The following is a 16,943-nucleotide window of genomic DNA, read 5'->3' on the forward strand; positions in this document are numbered from 1 at the left end:
CTTTGTTCATGTTTGACCACAGCCCCTATGGGGCAAAAGAGCCATTTGCATTCAGCTGTCGCATATAGCCAGCCTCCTGCACAGATTGCACAGGCTTTGCTTCTGAGCATGTGTGATATCCATGACACTGGGGAACGTCATGGTGTGCAAGTACAAGCTCACCATGAGTTTCCCCAACATCATGGTGCGTTAAAGGGTTAATAAATTTTTATTTTGTTATTGTTTATCAAAAGCTAAATATCAGAAAATGTTGTCTTTGTGTTCTGTAAAAACAATTATTAAATATGAACGTATATAAATATTTATCTTAAATGAATGAATAATATATTTACATTATACATCACAGTTGTTTTATAATGTGTTGATGTGAGATGTGCTCGTGTCAGTTTAGGGTGGACATATCTGTTTTTGCCCAACAAATAATTGCTTGAACAATTTAGCTGTGTATAATTCCCAAACTTTGATCTAGAGTGTAGAACATTTAGTAATTTTACATGCTGTACTATATTTACAAGATAATGTGATGTACTGTATTAGCAAACCTATTTTGTGTTGTTTTATTTTATACGATACTCAAAAATACTAATACAATCCTCTTTTGATTTATTTATCAGTTAGGTTAGGTTAGGCGGCTAGGGAAGTCATCTTGAATTATCCTTGTACTGCAGGCATGGTCATTCATCTGAAGAGGGATCTGGTGTGAATATGGTTGTTTCCTGATTTTCCACAAATCCTTATGCTACACAGTGGTAGAGGATCGGATCCTTTTCTTTTAGATAATTTGGACAGAGAATGGGATAAAAGCTTGGATCAACAACAAAATACTGATGCATCTGAAAATACTGTATACTATGCTTCTCCTGCCAACTTCAGTGATTTACTGCAGTAGGGCCCAGGGTTAAGACTTTAAAGTTGTTTTTGTGGGCTACAAATATTGATAACATATCCACAAAATACTTTAGGTCCTCAGCAGATAAGATTGGGTCTAAAAGCCATGGCCCCAACAGATAAGCTTTTCTCAGCAGCTGATAAACAGGAAAAGGAGCAGCTGATCAGTGAAGTGCTGGGTGTCAAAATTGATAATTTTATATCGATAACATATCCTTTAAATAGGTCATCAATATTTTAAGCAAAGAAGACCCCCTTCAAAGTTAAAAATAAAGTGAAATTTAAAACTTGAATTTTTTTGAAAAATTCTAATATTGTATTATATTAGAAACAGATATATATATACACTCACCGGCCACTTTATTAGTTACACCATGCTAGTAACGGGTTGGACCACCTTTTGCCTTCAGAACTGCCTCAATTCTTCGTGGCATAGATTCAACAAGGTGCTGGAAGCATTCCTCAGAGATTTTGGTCCATATTGACATGATGGCATCACACAGTTGCCGCAGATTTGTCGGCTGCACATCCATGATGCGAATCTCCCGTTCCACCACATCCCAAAGATGCTCTATTGGATTGAGATCTGGTGACTGTGGAGGCCATTTGAGTACAGTGAACTCATTGTCATGTTCAAGAAACCAGTCTGAGATGATTCCAGCTTTATGACAAGGCGCATTATCCTGCTGAAAGTAGCCATCAGATGTTGGGTACATTGTGGTCATAAAGGGATGGACATGGTCAGCAACAATACTCAGGTAGGCTGTGGTGTTGTAACAATGCTCAATTGGTACCAAGGGGCCCAAAGAGTGCCAAGAAAATATTCCCCACACCATGACACCACCACCACCAGCCTGAACCGTTGATACAAGGCAGGATGGATCCATGCTTTCATGTTGTTGACGCCAAATTCTGACCCTACCATCCGAATGTCGCAGCAGAAATCAAGACTCATCAGACTAGGCAACGTTTTTCCAATCTTCTACTGTCCTATTTCGATGAGCTTGTGCAAATTATAGCCTCAGTTTCCTGTTCTTAGCTGAAAGGAGTGGCACCCGGTGTGCTCTTCTGCTGCTGTAGCCCATCTGCCTCAAAGTTCGATGTACTGTGCGCTCAGAGATGCTCTTCTGCCTACCTTGGTTGTAACGGGTGGCGATTTGAGTCACTGTTGCCTTTCTATCAGCTCGAACCAGTCTGCCCATTCTCCTCTGACCTCTGGCATCAACAAGGCATCTCCGCCCACAGAACTGCCGCTCACTGGATGTTTTTTTCTTTTTTGGACAATTCTCTGTAAACCCTAGAGATGGTTGTGCGTGAAAATTCCAGTAGATCAGCCGTTTCTGAAATACTCAGACCAGCCCTTCTGGCACCAACAACCATGCCACGTTCAAAGGCACTCAAATCACCTTTCTTCCCCATACGGATGCTCAGTTTGAACTGCAGGAGATTGTCTTGACCATGTCTACATGCCTAAATGCACTGAGTTGCCGCCATGTGATTGGCTGATTAGAAATTAAGTGTTAACGAGCAGTTGGACAGGTGTACCTAATAAAGTGGCCGGTGAGTGTATATATATAAAAGGTTATGCATTATATAATAAATAGGTCTTTTTTCAAAATTCTTTTTTGCTTTGTTAACCAGTAATGACCCTCTTAAGATAACTGTGTATTGAAACCTGAATAATAATTTTGAATAACTTATGAGAGTCACGGAGAATCAGAATTTTCTTTTTGTATTTGTCAGGTAAACAAACACATTTCAATTCTAGTGGTGAATATATGAATTTTTCCATAGAAATGCATTGAAATACCACTAAAAAAAAAATAAAATTCAAAATATACTATTAAAGTGAATAATGAACCTAATCATATACATGAAAGTGTTAATACAACCATTTTTCTTTACAGGGCTAGTCTATGATAAACATTTATAATGTCTTATAGTTGTTATACATGGTCATAGCCTCAATAAAAACTAAATTATAGAGCTCAAAACGCATCCGTAAGGGGGTGATGTATTGTCACGTTTTTTCAAGATGAAATAAATTAGATGTTTTAATGATCCAGATTGTAGTTGATAGGGAAGACAACCGGATTTTGATTATTGATGATTTTAATGCTGTCCTGGACATGGCACTAGACAGGCAAAATTTGAGGAGTTTCAAGGTGCAAAACAGTAGGGGTTCTCCTGGTTTGAGAGTTTTCTGTGAGAATTGGCAGTTGAAGGATGTCTGACGTACTAAGTACTTTGATAGGCCTGCCTTTTCCAGTTTTATTTGTGCCCACTCCACGTTGCCCAGGATAGATTTATGTCTAGTCAATGATGTGTTTCTTGGATTTATCTCAAAATGAAGTATGAGTCCAGAAAAGTGGCCGAACATGGCCCTATCTCCCTCCTATTTAGGATGGAAAAGGGGACGCAACTGGACAGAGGGAGTTCCTTTAGATTGAACCCCCATTGGCTCTCTATCATGGACAACAAGGAGAAGATAGCGAGACTTATAGAGGAATTCTTGGAGAGTAATTCTGGGAGACCTGGGGCTGGTCTGGGATACGTTAAAACCTTATTTACCGGTTATTTTCTTCTCTGAAATTAATTGGAGACAAAATTAAAAATAGGAGGCAGGAGGTGTGGGAGGCCACATCTACAGAAGCACATAGGGATAGATTTATAGAGGCCCAATCTGCCTATAACTCCTTTATGGCGGAAAAGGCTCAACACAAAATCTTCTTCACAGGACAAAGATATTATTCTGAAAGGGGCAGATCAGGTAAACTAGAAAAATTAGAAATTAAATTAGAAAACAAAAACAGTAATCAAGCCGTTCATTCTATAACAAACTCTGCGGGAACCATTGTGCAAGACCAAGGGGTGATTCTGGAGAGTTTTATTTTTTTTTTACCAGTCTCTATATAAAACAGAAGCAGAATATATGGACAGTCAACTGGATAACTACTTGGAGCACTTCTTTTTTCTCGGGATCAGGGTCTCAGCAGATCTGAGGTGCTTTGTGGAATTAAACATTACCCCACATTTCTGGCTGGTTATAAATGCCTTTCTCTCGAGCAGACGGGGTGAGTACATACATCAAAACTCCAACACGCTTCAAGCACTGCATGCTGCACCAAAAACATTGAAATTTAATGTATGTACCAACCAGCTGAATTTTGAATGATCAATAAAAGAAGCAATTTAATACTTGGAGCTGGATCGTTGTCTTGACTTGCACTCCTCACACAGTACATGCTCGGCTTATACTGGCATCAAACAAGCTAGATTTGCCACTTCACCTATGACCTATACAATATATATATCTATATGCATTGTCAGGCTTCAGGGTTAGTGGACCCACTGGACCACCGCAGAAGATGACGTAAGCTGACACCTGGGACCAGAATCTAAGTGGTACCCGGTTTTCACCAGAGTGGGTAGGACTTGCTGTGACGTGGTACCACCAGGTCTTTCCACAGGTGCGACTTTGCCCGCAGTCAAGGCACGGTATAGAGAAGTTAAGCAGAATTGTATTTGAGGACAGGCAGGAGGTCAGGACAGGCAGCAGAGGATCGTAGACAGGAACGGAACGGGGGTCACAACGGAAAATCACAGGAACAGTGCAGGGCATGAGACAAAGCTTTCTTTAGGGCACAAGGCACAAAGATCCGGCAGGGTGTGAAGGGAGAGGAAGGTTTATATAGAATTCTGGGAAATAGCCAGCTTCAATTAATAGTGCGCTGGCCCTTTAAATTTTCTGAAGCTGGCACACGCCCTAGGAGACGGGGATGCGCGCGCATGGCCCGAAGACAGGGATCAGGAGCGGGGACAGGTAAGATGCGCGGGTGCCACGCCAGCATGTACTGAGGGGCACGGGTGAGCCCGCGACCCGAGAATCTTTCTTTTTATATTTCTACTCAGGACTGGAGCCTACATCAAGTGTCATAGGTACAAAATAATGTACATTGCAAGTCTACATATAATTTCAAACTGAAACATGTAGATTCTGGGGAAAAAAGCACCTTCATGGTGGAGGATGTGGCGGGAGCAGGGAATAGAATGTTTAAAAACACAAATAAAGTGATGTAAAAATAATTCGATGAAAATAGATACAGCTGAATAAATAAATATGCATAAAAATGTGAGAACATGCATATTATACAATAAAAACTAAGGCAATCAGGATTATCATGTTGCGTAATACCTAATAAAATATAAATGTATTTGTATCATCATAATCTTAAAAATTAATAATGTAATCTGCTTATTCTCCTTTGGAATGGAGCACCACACTGCCAATGCTCACCATTCATGTTCAATAACATGAAACTAATGCTAGATATGACGTTTAGCAGGTGTGTGCAGGCAGCTTCACTGGTGTGGTGACACTAGCAAGCACTGAGGGGGCAGGAAGAAGAGGAAGAGTTTAGAAGGAATAATGTGGACAGAGTTAGACACTTAGGCCCCTTCTACACTCGCAAGTGTTATGCGAGTTCATCACATCACACTCGCAAGTGTAGAAGAACCCCCAATGACAAAACTAAATGGATGAAATTGCACCAGAGAGATATTTCTCCTCAGGCTTTCAGCATGTGTTTGACCTGACTGAGATGCATCACATCGCACACTGCAGAATGAAACTTGCTTTTCTTATATGCACATTCTAAGAGAGAGCTTCCTGCTGTGAAGGCTGCTGTAGACTTTTATGGAGGCACAGACATTTAAAGCAGCATCACAAGTGACAAAAGGTGTAAGGTTCAAAAACCTTAATTAGCAGGACTAAGCTTACACCCTTCTGATTTATTGCACCGAGCCAGGCTGAGGCCACAGCCTAAGAATGACAATATTGCATAATTTTTTTACTAGTTCTTGTGTCGAAAAATGAAGCGCTAGAAAACGGATAGATTCACAAACGTTCAAAAAATTTGCACCAAAAAATAGAACAAGTCAAGTGTGTCGGAACCCAATCATATTATTGCGTGGACACTTCATAAATGTAGGTTTAAGAGGCACAGAGAGGAAAAAAATGGCAGTTTTCTGTTTGAAAGGCCCTAATAAATGCCCCCCATAGTGTTTTACTAGTGTTCCAATTATTTCATTGTGGAAACAAAACAAGAGATTCTTAAATATTTGCAGTTGATAGATAAAAGATATTAAGAAATACTGTCCACATCTTGCCCTTCATAAACATCTGTACAACAGGTAATATATAGTAATATATAATATATAGTAAAAGATAATATAGCTTCACCTATCAAAATTTATTACATCTTCTACAAGATACAATTCAATTCTTAGACCTGAAGCTGTGCAAAGAAAAACATGACATGAAGAATCATATATTAAAATGTAAAAAATAAATAAAAAATGTTTAAGGTCTTGTTTTCCCTGTGTACATAGATATAAGGTCTGTCCATAGAGTTATCCACATTATGTTCAAAGAATATAAAAAAACTATGTTTGAAAAAAAATCAGTCCACTACCAAAATAACTACCCTGGAAAGTGGTTGATCACTGGTTATGGCTCTAAAAAAGTTTTTTGTTGGTATTTTTGTTGTTGTGAAGAATATATATATAGATATGTATTTGCATTATGTTCTCAAAGCCTTAATGAACTTTTTAGGTGCTATTTCCACTGCTCCGTGCTTTTGAATTTTAAGTGGTGAACAATTCCATCCATCTCATTTTGTAAGGTGAGTACATACAGTAACAATGCTTCTGTACTTAAATAAGTGAATAGCTTGGATCAAACTCTTTAGGAATGGTGTGTCATTAATCAAAATGCTCAATAATTGACTTTTGTTCTAAGTAACCTTTGGCCACAAGCCACTCGCAACTGGAGTTCTACTTTATTAATTGCTGGATTTGCTGAAAAGTCTGCATTTAGTTGACTCAGTCATGCAGATCGAACATGTGTCTCAGCATCTTAAAAAGACTGTTTGGTACAGTCCAATGGACTTCTCGTGTATCTGATGATATTTACTTTTTTCTTGGCCTATTATTATATTTTCAATAGTATGTTTTTATAACATCATAGTCAAATACCAAGATTGTCAAGATAGTCAATATTTAAGTAAGAGAATATGATGATATAAATTGTAAAAGATTAACACATTATAATTATACAAATATAAGATAATTATATAAATAGTTCTCCCAATGTGCAAAAAAAGTTGCACATTGTGGAAAACTGCTGGAGGATTAAAAAGAGAGTCAGCAGCGCGTGGGCGGCTCTGATCGTTGCTCCCTGAGACATCATAGGGGATTGGCGATCCATTACCTTGACAGTCTCCAGTCATGCAATGACCCAAGGCTGTCTCGTTTTGGACCATTTATTACAATCCACATATACTGCCATACTGTCTGATCTATCAAAATATAATAACAGTTATTCCCAGTGTTTGATCCTGTAACGTAAAATAGTGCCCAATGTAACTTTTTTGCCATTTTGAAAAATATTAAAAATTCTATAAAAAATGATCAAAAGGCCGTATAGTCCTCAAAACGGTAGCATTGAACCATCGAAAGTCACAAAAAATGATAACACACACAGCTCCCGACACTGAGTGTGAAAAATTTAAAATCCAAACCCACAAGAAAACTGTGCAAGTGCATTTTTCACCAATTTCACTGCTTTTAAATTTTTTTCCCCACTTCCCAGTACATGGCATGGAATAATAAATACTGTCACTATGAAGTACAAATTGTTTTGCAGAAAACAAGCCCTTTTACAGCTACTTATATGGAAAAATAAAAAGTTATGGATTTTTGAAGGTGAGGAGTGAAAAATTAAAATGCAAAAAGCAAAAAGAGCCTGGTCATTAATGGGTTAAAAAATAAATAGTTCAAGTAAAGTAAAGGCTTATGAACCCAGCATCATAAGTAAGCAACAACAAAGGTATTGGGGCTTATTTACTAAGGGTCCCCAGCCTCACTTTCGTTGAATTTTTCAGCATTTCTGGTTTTGCACAGCTGTGACAGGTATTTAACGTAGGATTGTGTTGCACGCGATCGGATTTTGGTGCCCTGGGTTTCATGCAACAGAAATTGGGGGGCGATCGGACTGGTTCGGACTCAGCGCGGGATTTAATTTTTAATCTGTGTCGCAAGATGAAGCACTTACATGCACCATGAAGAAGAAGGTGAACTCCGGCGGACCTGAGCAGGGAAGCGACACATGAACGATATCAGGTGCACAATCTTAGTGAATCGCGACAGAGTTCATTATACATGGACAATGCACTTTCAGTGAACTCCTCTGGACTGGTAAGTAGATGCGCCCCATTATGCCTGGCCTGGCCCATGGATTCCAAAGTTTGCAATTTGTGATAGAGTAGACTGATTTTCTACTCTCTGTCTATGGTGTCTGGGTACTGGTCGATGTCAAGCTCTTACATGTTTGTGTGACAATTTTCTTTAATCTCATCCTTGTAAGAGACTTTTGATGTGAGTATGCCAAAGAAGATACCAAAATGGACTGTACGCTGAAGCTGTAGCTTATAGTAGAGATTCACAGAGCTGCACCAGAATGTGGCCATCAAAGAACTCCACTAGTTCACACCCTGTTTTCTTTTTATTAAATTGGGGTCAATGATGGGTTCAATATATCAAAGTTGCTTTGGAAACTGTATTAATTATGTGGCCCACAGGTTCTGACCTTTTAATAATTCTGGTGTGTTTAAGAACAATTTGCTCTGAATGGGACCATGTTCAGGCTTCTGTGTGTGTAACCACGCCCATAGCTGCCTGTGATTCACAACTCCTTCTCAAGATCTTTCCTTGGGAAGGCTGGGTGTGAGTTTGAGCTCGTTTTGTCTGATGTTGTGGTTTGAGTGATGGATGGGTGAACCAGTCAATAATGAGACGGTGACCATTACTCTCTTTATATCTTGCCCAGCTCCTTCAGAGGGTGCTTTTTATTCAGTCTTTTCTCTGCTGTAGTGCTTTTGTTATTCTGTTGTTTGCTATTCTGTGCATTTGACCTCTATTTCGCTTACCGACCATTCAATTGCTGTTGAATGTTGTTGTACAATTGCGGCCATCTTGTTTTTGACCCGGTCTGTCTGACTCTGCTTTTCTGTCTGTCTGTATCTGTGGTTTGTACAGCTGTGTTGTGTATCTCCTGGTGTTACCCCGCTTCACCTGCCCCAGGTTTGTTTGGTTCTGGCTTGACACTTTTCTGCAGACTAGTGTGCATGCTAGTCTATCAAAGTATTCTGGTTAACTGAAGAAGTAAGTCTTTCCTGTAACCTTGTAAGGTCACTCAGGGACTGTTAGATAGATTCCTGATGGAGGCTTCGCCAATGTCAGGGCAGTTTATCTGCTGTAGGCAGGGCCATAGCCCACAGGAACTTTGCAGAGTGATTTCACCACCACTTACCCAGTCTGACAGCTAGCGTCAAGTCTGGTTGTGGTTGCGCTGTTGCTGAACAGGTTCATTACATGTGTGCCCTGTGATAGAATTAGAGTAAAATCTACATCAGCCAGCTATAAATCCACCACTTTTCTGCAACAAGTCACAGTAAATCTGTTGACCAATAGCATCCAAGTCCTCCCATCTTATAATTATTAATTGGGACAATTATTTGGCAAACTGCCACAATCCAAGATTTGAAACTTTTTGGATCTCTTGCACTACAGTTTTCTAGCATGCAAGGCAGGACACAACTAACCTTGTATTTTTAGAAAACATAATATTGTGAATCATAACACATTTCCATTTTGAAATTGTTAGGGGAATACATTGTAACATGGAAGATTCAAATCCTTTTTCTGTAAAATATCTAATCTAAAACATCTATTAACTCTTGGCTTTCTCTTTTGATATTTAGAAGATAAAATAAAGGAAAAATAACTCTCCTGTCAACATGTGGCTTCAATAGTAGAAAAAACTTATTTCTTCAAAATAGAACAAAAAGGTCAAGATGGGGCACAAACTCCACTAGTAATGGTCTGCTTTCTATTTTAAAATAATAGTCTACTGGACACAAGAACAATTTCTGCTTCAATTTATCATTACGAAGATCTAACCTTTCATCAAAGGAATTTTATGGCTTTTAAGTGTTTGTTCATGCACCATTACACAATAGGTACCAACTTACTGAAATGTTAATAAAGGTCACATTTAATATGGGAAGGAGAGTCAAGGTCTATTTACTCTAGTATTAGTTTTTAGGGATAACAACTTTGAAAGAAATGGCCCAAAGCTAAATCTGTACAGGCCACAAGAGCCCTACTGTGTCTCCAAAGCCTGTCTGGAAACATACCTCTCCTGGCTCCAGCGGCGGCCTCCTCGATCCCCGGGGTCCGAAAATTGGCGCTGGCTGTCCACCTGCCAAGATAAATTCCTGCCCCTTCCTATGTCCCCTGCCAGATCTTTGTGCTTCATAGCCTTAGAGAAAGCCTGATGCCCCGTGCAATCACCCTGACCTTCTGTTGTGACCTCGATTCCGTTCCTGACCTTGCTTCTGTGCTGCCTGCCCTGACCTACTGCTACGTCCCCAATTCTGATCCTGCGCTGCCTGTTTTGACCTCCTGCCTGTTCCAGACCACAAGTTGGCCTGACGATTCTGTAATATGCCTTGGCTGCCATCGCGGACCAAGTCGTGCTTGTGGAATGACCTGGTGGTACCACGCCACAGCAAGTCCAACCGGCATTGTGGCGGGCTCTGGTGAAAACTGGGTACCAGGTGTCAGCTTACACCATTGTCCGCGGTGGTCCAGAGGATCCACTACCTCTGATCCTGACACCAAGTTTAATACTGCAACAGAGATAATAAAGAGACTGCTCTCATTAAATGCTCAATGTTGTTATATCATACAGTTTGCAGTGGTTGATGGACTCTCTGAAATCCTCATAGATGTACACTGGCTCTCAACATGCATGTATACAAGGGGCCTTCCCAGACCTTTAAAGGTCTTCTAAAGGTCCTGTACTGAAAGTGGACAGACTTAATGAAAAATTAGACTTGTGGAGGGGCCGATAATTCTCATACAGTTCAGGGCCCATGGCAGTCTTAATCCGACCCTGGGTACAGCTATGGACCTCTGTGCCTTCTATAGCTAAACTGGTATATTTTGTATCCAAAAATACTATTGAAACAATTGAAAAAACAAAAAATATATATGTATTCCAATTATATCATAAGCAATATTACCACTACACCAATTAAATAATTTACTGTTGTTTAAATTTTGTCAGGAAAAGTTCTAGAAAGTGCAAAAATTAAAAAGTGACGCACTTATTCTTGTGCATCTTTTCGTAAAAACTTAATGCATTATTTATTTACATGAAAAGCAATAAAACATTTTGATTGGTGATAATATCCTTAATGCAAATCATTTTAAACAATTGATATTTTACAGCATTTCACTGACCTCCATAATAAATCATGCATTTATTTACATGAAACATCATCTGCTTTACACAAATCTCTCCCTTGGGTGCTTGACATTCCTAGAAAGCATACTGTGCATCTGTTACTGTTTACATATTGTAGCCACTGTATCATGACGACATTGCACAATGCAAAGAAATTATGTGGTTGTTGGTTGTGTAAGGATATATGTACTCGATCTTTAGAGGCTTAACCCAAGACTGCATCATAATCTGCTATAAAATCTGCATCTAACACATGTTAAAATTGGGGCAGATTTTGTTGTTTCTTTCCACCCCATCGAAAGCATAAGAATTTTGACAATGTAAAATCTTTTTTAATTGTTTCTTAATAACAAAAAGATGGTTGGATCTAACTGTTGGAAATCCTTTGTTTTCCTAAAGGTATTTTTGTGCATTTGGCAACAGACAAGAACAGTAACTACATTTGATTTTTTTTTTTTTTTAACAGAACTTTTTTAAGGCAAACATCATAGAATTTGAGTTCTTCTGGAATGTACATAGGCCATGTATTAAAGACAATTGACAAAACTGGTCTGTGAAGCAGCATGTCAGACACTGTCAGAACTATGCTAAGGATAGTTGGTCAATTAATGCTTAAAACCCCTTCCTCTTGAAACTTCTCATGACTTCCATGTGGCTATATACCAACTCTCTCCTCCGTGCACCTGGGGAAAACAACATCCTCCTGCAATCCCAATTTCCAAAACAAGAATGGTGTCTTATACATCCTAGGCAGTAAAAACTTTTGGGATCTCCCCTATGCACTAGGGGACTACTAAGGGAACTTGTTGCCTCTGTCCACTCTTCCACCAAAATTTCCCCTACTTCCTCTCCCATCGCCTTTTGGTCTCTGTCATAGGGTCCCCCAAGACACTAAACAAGGTGCAGATAAAGGTCTACTTGAGAAACAACAGCAAAAGTCGCCGTGAAAAGTCGAAAAAAAAGCAAAATTTCACAAAAAAGAAAGAAATATAACAACCAGATACCTGCCCCCAAAGTGTCTGAACATACACTGCCACAGACCATTGCTACATTTTCTCTTTGTATTACACACAGGCCAAAAGCATTTTTTAGGTTAAATATTTGGGATAGCAGCCCCAAAACCTCAAAAGACTGTATATTCAGGTGCTAAATTTTCACCCATAAGCCAGAAGCATAACTGAACACAAATAATGGGGTAAAAAAGTGATATATTTTACGAATGTAATAAACACAGGCTAGTCACTTATTTTAAACTACAAAAACAGCATGATGAAAACCAAATGGGCAGGTGTGAAATTGTACTTATGGATTACACACAGTCCATGCGCATATTTAAACCAAATAAAAGGAAAGTGTGACCCAAAAACCAGGAAAGTGCGAAATATTATGTATAAATAGCAGAGGCGACAGTTCATATTATAACCCACAAAAAGGTGATAATAATCCTAAAAACAAAAACAGGCAGGTGCTTAATATTATGTATGGATAACTTAGACAAAGAGACCCAGTAGCAGCAGAAGTCAACTGGGTACATTGACGCCGATAATGAGGAATGGCAGCCTGCTTATGGTGTATTGTCCCCAACAATACGCCCAAAGAGACTTGCCTTGCTCTTCCAGTTGCAGGTTCCTATTCCTGCAATTTCCCTGTAGCTTTATATTTCCCTGCTCACAACATTGAGATTCTATCCCTACAATAAGGCAGAAAACAAATGGCAGAGTTTGCATAAGCTCTGGTCTTTAAAGGGGCTGTGACTAGAAAATAGCTCGTGAGCCCTCTCCGTGCACCCTCAACAGGAATGTGACATACCGTTACCTCACATGCCGTGATTGGATTGGATTTGAATCCGATTTTCTCTGAAAATTCGCTGAACCGGGTCGAATCGAATTTAAATAAATTTGCCCATCTCTAGCTGTGACATCCGAGGATCTCGTTAGCTAATGATTGATCTACACATCATGTCCTGCTTCTGGGATTTTTCTTCTTTTGCTGTCTTCCACATGTTGATTTTTTTTTTTTCATAAAATTAGTTTTCATGACAAAACGTTTCAGGAACTTTGGATCAAATCCTAATTCTTTTACTGGACGCATTCTATAGCTAATGCATAGGTGCAGGGCCTCCTCTATATCACCCATTGTCATTTTACCTACTCTGTTTGTGTTAAGAAAACATTATTTGTCACTTCTATAACATCGTAAAAGAACATTCAATACTTCTAAGTAAAAAGTTTCCCATATAGAAGAATCCATTTATTTTAATAAACAGAACAAAGGCTTGTTTTATACCGTGTTTCACTGTAGTTAGTAGGGGCATAACTACATTGGTAGACAGATAGCCCCATCATATGACCTCACATTAAAGAGTGGAGGTTGTGCACCTTTATATACATGTGCAACACCCATGCCAACGTATAGTCAAAGGAGTAGTTGCGAATAAGGCCCTCTACCTGTCAGAATCCAAATAGTGAGTCTGATCAACTCACCCAACGGATAATGCAGGGAGATCTCAGGTAATTGGCAGCTTTAGCCTCTGCCTGAATGGGCAATAGTTAAGTGGGTGTAAGTTATTGACCAATGAGTTTGGCTGTATTGTAAACTGGAGTGTGATTGGAGAAGTGCTACCACCTTACCAGGAGAATAAACCCCTTGGGCAGTGGGGGCACAGGCCTCTTAGGCCCAGACTCTTACCACATGAGCATCTCTCGGCACATGGACTGATTGAAGAGAGATAAACAAAAATCCTGGCACTTGTTTTCTTCTTAAGCATGTAGGTTTATTTATGCATCAAATACAGCTACATCACAGTAACAATAGGACGCGTTTCGGCTTGTATCTCAAGCCTTTCTCAACTATAATCTGTAGATACAAACTGACAAACTAAATACACAGTAACTTGGTAGTCCTGAGCAAAAAGAGTTCTGGGAGAGCGTAACGGCATGACGTAGTCACGCTGCACGCCGGTTTCTCGCCCGCTTTCTCGACCTCCCTGATGGCCGTGACGGGGGTAATAAGTGAAGGAGTTATGTCGGTCGGGGAAGATACTGCTGATAGCCGCTAGCCGCTAGTTGGCTGTATGCGGTACCTGCGGCTGATGACAAAGCGGAGGCTGATCCGGATGCCGGCGTGTGCGGTATTGTCTGGCTCTGTTTGGTGAGGAGGCCCAAGTGAGGTGCTAGGAGACGCTGTGGCGGCTCTGAGGCGGGGAGGTCCGTTTGTCCGTGGGAACACTACCACGTGTGGAGGATTCTCGGGTTCGGAGCGGGAGCGACGCGACCGGAGGAGGCTTCAACGAGGATGGTGTGACCGGACTGCTGGGCTGAATTTGTCCTTGTCTACAATTGCTGCTTGCCTGCTGCTTGCCTACAGTGAAGATTTGGAACATCTTGGAGTGGTGTATACACAGAGTGGTGAGATGATCTGGCTTATTGTATTCTTACCCTGTGGTTACCACTAATTCAGGATAATGGATTTTGGACGGGGCTTCTCTTATCTATGTGTTGAAGACTAACCGGCATCAGAAACTAACTAATTAACATTTTTGGGACGCTAACTATTATCTACTAACTAACTTTTCCTCTTGTGCGGATATCCAGCCTTGATACTCAACTATGAGACCGCTATAGGCATTTACGTAGCAGTACTACTAATTCATTAACCACAATCCCGGTTACTACTAACTATTACTAACTACTAACTGCTTGGTATCTGCTATATACCTCTAATGTGGCAACGCCATTAATTTACTAAGTGGCTGAACAGATTGAATGGAATTATAGTTTTATAGTTTGTCATCAACCCATACCAATTATTATATGCTGCATTTAATAATCTGTTTTCTGCAATATATTGCACTCTAAACTACGCTAAAGTGGTTAATGGACCTTTATAAAGTGATACTGCCTAACATTGGTCAGGGTCTAATAACGGGCTTAGTGCAATAAGGGTCAACTGAAGAGCTTGATAGGCGGTTTTGTTTGTGGTACTTACATTATCTAGGTTGGCTACAATCTGTTTTGCTAAGTGCTGCATCTGTAATAATTTGTTGCTACGTCATCTGTATTGGGTAAACTTGTGTGTATAGATTTATTTCAGGCCATTTCAGTCAATATTAGATTATATTCCCTATAAATTGTGAGGCTGTTATCCCTCGGAGTATCCCAAGTAGGGGTTTACAATGGGCCCCAAAAACGCATCAAGAAAATCTCTGGGGTCATCCTCCCCAAAAGAGAAGGGGGGTTCAAATAAAGCTGATAATTCAGCAAAAATAGACAAACTATGGAAATCCCCACCAGTAAAAACAAGAACACTGAGTAAAAATCAGGGAGCAGAGGGTCAAGACCCCAAGAATAAGTCTCAGGGATCGAGATTTGGGGTATTAGAGGGTGAAGAACAAGGAGAAGAGGAGATAGAGGTTGGCGGGGAAAATGCGATGTTAAAGGAAATATTAGCCTCAATCAAGGTCTGCAGTAACGCAATTGGAGAACTAACAAAACAGGTGGGGGCCCTAAGAGGAGACGTGTCTTTGTTGAGAGAGGACCTTAACAAGGTTAGAGAGAAACAAAAGCTGTCAGAAGAGAAAATATCCAAAATGGAAAAAGAAGTTAATGTCATAAAGAAAAATATGTGCTCCATGGAAAAAGAGAACACCTCTCTTAAAAATAGACTGACAGAGTTAGAGGACAGGTCCAGGAGGGCTAACTTAAGAATGGTAGGGGTCCCGGAGCGATCAGAAGGGGAGAACACGGTTAATTTTGTCAGGGACTGGCTCATTGAGAAAATAGGTAAAGAGAATCTATCACCCAATTTTGATATTGAGCGAGCACATAGGATCCCGACGGTATTGAAAATTCCCGGGAATACGCCACGAACAATTATATGTAAAGTGCTTCTCTCCAGAGATAGGGACACGATACTCAGACGAGCACGCGACCATAAAGAGCTCACAGTCCAGGGCGTCAAAGTGGCATTGTACCCTGACTTCTCTAGGGATACCTTACAAAAAAGAAAAAGTTTCTCTGAAGTAAAAAGAAGGTTAAGAGAAAAAGATATCATTTTATTCCCTTTTACACCCGGTAAAATTAAAAATTCTATATCAAGATCAGTCCCATTTTTTTAGTACTCCTGAACAAGCCTCTGAGTGGATGGATTCAAAAGGGCTGTGATATAGACAGAAATATCTTTAGTTTTGATAAGGCCATCATCATGGGGGGGATGGGAAGCGGGTGGGAACGGGTTAGTGGCTCAAGTAGGTAGAGTTCTACAATTGTAGGACAGGTAGTAGGGAAGGGGGGGGGGGGTAGGGGGGGGGGTAGGGTGGAGGGAGGGTTGCTGGAGGTAGAAAGGAGTTGGGTTTTTTTTTTTTTTTTTTTTTCTTCTTCTTCCTCTCTTCTCCTGCCTGTTATGAGAAATGGGAATTATTAGGATTATCTCATGGAATATAAGAGGGTTGAAGGACCGGTTGAAATGGTGCATCATTTTTGATTATATTAGTAAACAATTGCCTGCTATTGTTATCCTGTTGGAAACACATCTTAATAAAGATACTACATATTTAATAGAAAGAAGATGGGCAAGTCAAAGCTATAGCTCGGTTTTTTCATCCTTTTCTAGGGGAGTTACAATTTTGATCCACCGGGCTATTGAATTTAAAGTAATCGATTCCCAATGTGACATGGATGGAAGA

Source organism: Engystomops pustulosus, chromosome 2 (assembly GCF_040894005.1).
Source record: "Engystomops pustulosus chromosome 2, aEngPut4.maternal, whole genome shotgun sequence".
NCBI classification, from domain to species: domain Eukaryota; kingdom Metazoa; phylum Chordata; class Amphibia; order Anura; family Leptodactylidae; genus Engystomops; species Engystomops pustulosus.